Genomic DNA, 3,741 nt, shown 5'->3' on the forward strand with positions numbered 1-3,741 from the left:
AGGCTGGCCTGGAACTCCTGACTTCAGGTGATCCCCCTGCCTTGGCCTCCCAAAGTGCTGAGATTACAGGCGTGAGCCACCACACCCGGCTGAGGTAGAACTCTTGAGAGAATGGGAGAATTTTTTTTTAAATCTCGCTCTCTCACCCAGGCTGGAGTGCAGTGGCACGTTCTTGGCTCACTGCAACCTCCACCTCCCAGGCTCAAGCGATTCTCTTGTCTCAGCCTCCTGAGTAACTGGGATTGCAGGTGCCCACCACCATGTCTGGCTAATTTTTGTATTTTTAGTAGACATGGGGTTTCACCACGTTGGCCACGCTGGTCTCGAACTCCTGACCTCAAGTGATCTGCTCGCCTTGGCCTCCCAAAGTGCTGGGATTACAGGCATGAGCCACTGCGCCTGGCCAAGAATTGGGTCCTTTTTTTTTGAGACGGAGACTCGATCTGTTACCCAGGCTGGAGTGCAGTGGCATGATCTCAGCTCACTGCATCACTGCAACCTCCGCCTCCCGGGTTCAAGCGATTCTCCTGCCTCAGCCTCCTGAGTAGCTGGGACTACAGGCATGTGCCACCACACCTGGCTAATTTTTGTATTTTTAGTAGAGATGCAGTTTCACAGTGTTGGCCAGGCTGGCCTCGAACTCCTGACCTCAGGTAATCCACCCACGTGGGCCTCCCAAAGTGCTGGGATTACAGGCATGAGCCACTGTGCCCAGCCTTTGGTAATTTTTGATAAGTATCTATGAGATTTTGCAAACCAGCCCACCAGAGTCTCATCTGCAAAGTCACTGGCCTTTCCCCATGGGCAGCTGCAGCATTGGTGTGTATCTTTCATTTGTTGCTTTAGCTGTGTAGAGGTTGTCTGATTTACTCATACCAGTAGCTCATGGTGTTCTGACCCTCTTGCAGTCAGGCAGCCAATGTGATTGGAGGACCTGCCACTCTCTGGACTTGCCTTTCAAATAGCTCAGCATTTAAGTCCTTGTGCGGTTTCAAGATCTGAGAACGGTGGGGTGTCAGTGGTAATACAAACAGGGTCACTCAAAAGCTATTTCTGGTTTGCCTGTAGAATATACAATATGTTTGTTTTGCTAATTTTTGGAGACGGATGGATGAGAGAGATTTTCCTTTTGAATTATATTTGTTTGGTTGAACAAGCATGAAAATTATCGTCTATTCGCAGAGTGTACATTAGCTAGTGGAGAGGGAAGTGGCATGCCTTACAGGTTTGCTAAGTGTAGGAGAAACTAGTCTAGAAATTACAAGTGAATAATCCCCAAAGCAGCTAATGAAGAATTGGCTATAATTCAGTTTGTTTTTTATGAAATAGATGAGTAATTGATGGTATGACAAGTGTATTATGCTAATGGAATCATTTAATATCTTATGTTAACACCCACCTAAAAGGAATACTAAGTTAATTGATGTCTATTTAAGGAAAACCCTGTAGTGGTGTTGAATGTCAGAACTCATGATTTGGTTGCAGCTACTCCTTCAGGCTGCCATTCCAGTTTCAATTTGACAATTTTTTCATCAGAATTGTTTAACACTTTCACTCTATTTGAAGCTTTTTTTCTGAAACTTGTATAATGGTAGGTCGAGGACTTCACAGGTGTTTATGAAGAAGTTGATGAAGAACAGTATTCGAAGCTGGTTCAGGCACGCCAGGATGATGACTGGATTGTGGATGATGGTAGGTGGGGCGGGGTGGGGTGGAGATGGAGATGTTGCTTCCTAAGCACTGTGTTAATTGCTTCTTGTAGATTTGCACTCATGTAGTGGAGTTGCTGCTTTGCCTGGGCAAATGTAAGGCACTGTTAGGATTTTACCTTTGGTTTGGATTTTCCTTTAATTATTTGAGGATGAGGAAGCAGAACAGCAGGACGTTTATTTGGGGATATTTTGGAGAATCTAGGCACATACCTCAGGATGTAGTATAAATCCTCCAGGTGATGGCTGTGTAAGAATTGGGAGGAGCCCTTGTCTGTGGGGCCCATGCACAGCGCTTGGAATTAAGGAATGCAGGTTCAGGATCCATCGTTCCTACTTTCCAATTCTATGACCTTGGACAAATCACTTAATCTCTTTGCACCTCAGATTCTTCATCTATAACATGGGGATAAGAAAACTACCTTCTCCCAGAGTTGTGAGGCATATATGAGGTTCTAGGTATGAAAATTAACTTGGTCAGCAGAAAGCACCATACAAAGTCTTGTCCTAATGTCCTGTGCCCCTTCTGAAAGCTCATTGGTTCTCACTGGTAGGGTCTGACTTCATGGCCATGTGAATGCTGACCACGGGGAGCATGTAGATTGTGCCTGTGACTATTTATGTTTCTACTTCTGTAATTGGATTCAGCTATATTGCCAGTTTTCCCTTGTAGACTGGGATATCTCTCTCTGGACTTGTGGTAATCTTGATTCTTTTATTCTTCCGGTAGAGTAAAACTGCTGTAAAGCATCCTATTGTGGCAGACTTTGATCCTATGGGCCAAATCGTTTCCTGAGGTCACCTAGCTAGGTATAATATGTATCATTTGGTTTTGACTCCACACCTGCTGTGTGGATGCTGTGCATTGTCTGACACCTGTGTGAACAGAATTCTGCTGCACTTAAAATAGCACAGGCCAGGAAAACATCTGAGCAGATATAAAAGGTTTTTTTGGTCATGGCTAAAATATTATTAGCCACTTTTAGAAATTTGATCCCAGTATTAAATTTTGTCCCTGCAGATGGTATTGGTTATGTGGAAGATGGCCGAGAGATTTTGATGATGACCTTGAAGATGATGCCCTTGATGCTGGTGAGAAAGGTACCTACCTTTTGTTTTCCAGGGTGTTGTTTTGAGATTTAAAGAATTCTCTAAAATTAGAGATGACTTGATACTCTGATAGTTTACGTTTGAGAGAAGGACCTAACTACCATTGTTATTAGGTATAGAATATGTTCTAATATGAAGAGAAGTATGGTTATGTGGAAAATTAAAGATAAAAGCAGTAACAACACCAGGAAATGAAGTTTCATGTCTCTATTATCCAAGTAGTGTGGTCTTTACTTGTTTTAAAGTTTTCAATCCTATGGTCATTTAAAACTTGCTGATTTTGAGGGCTGCAACAATAATTGATCTCTTTTAATTCCTACTGAAGTGATGTACTTAGAATTTTAGCTCTTTGCCAGTTGTATAGCACAATAACAAGGTTTAGAACTAGAGTAATCAGCTTGCTTTGTCTAATTGAAATTTAAAATAATGTGGATGAATGTGTCAGATTGTCTTAGCTGTACAATCATTGGCAATTTTTTTTGAGTAAACAAGCCTGATTTAGTTCCTGTAAAATGAAAATACTGAAAATTCTCTTCAGTATTTTTTTTTGTTTGTTTAGTTTGTTAATTAGTCTTCTACTACCAAGTGGTAGATTGGGGTCAGCAAACTGTGGCCCTCTCACAACCAGTTTTGACAAAAGTTTTATTGAGATGTAGTTCACACACTATACAATTTGCATATTTAAAGTATACAGTTCAGTGGCTTTTAATATAGTCACAGAGTTGTGCAGCCATCACCACAATCAATTTTAGAACATTTTGTTACCCCAAATGGAAATCATGCCTGTTTTGTGTGGCTCTCGAGCTGAGAATAGTTTTACATTTTAAGCAGTATTTTAAAATAAAAAATGCGAAGAATATGTAACAAAAGAATATGTGACCAAAAGCCTAACATCTGTGCTGTCTTGCCCTTTACTGTCTGA

The 3,741-nt window shown here is 41.6% G+C and overlaps 1 long non-coding RNA gene across 1 annotated transcript in view; it reads left to right on the forward strand.

The window, feature by feature from the left end:
- The window catches only part of LOC108524112 (uncharacterized), a 4,987-nt gene extending 2,220 nt beyond the window's left edge, over positions 1–2,767 (forward strand). The window contains exons 2-3 of the long non-coding RNA XR_001883979.1: positions 1,596–1,692; positions 2,731–2,767. This is a non-coding gene — a long non-coding RNA (uncharacterized LOC108524112). The remainder of the gene's footprint in view (positions 1–1,595; positions 1,693–2,730) is intronic.
- Positions 2,768–3,741: the final 974 nt, after the last annotated feature.

This window comes from Rhinopithecus bieti, unplaced genomic scaffold, assembly GCF_001698545.2.
Source record: "Rhinopithecus bieti isolate Rb0 unplaced genomic scaffold, ASM169854v2 scaffold_79622, whole genome shotgun sequence".
NCBI lineage: Eukaryota > Metazoa > Chordata > Mammalia > Primates > Cercopithecidae > Rhinopithecus > Rhinopithecus bieti.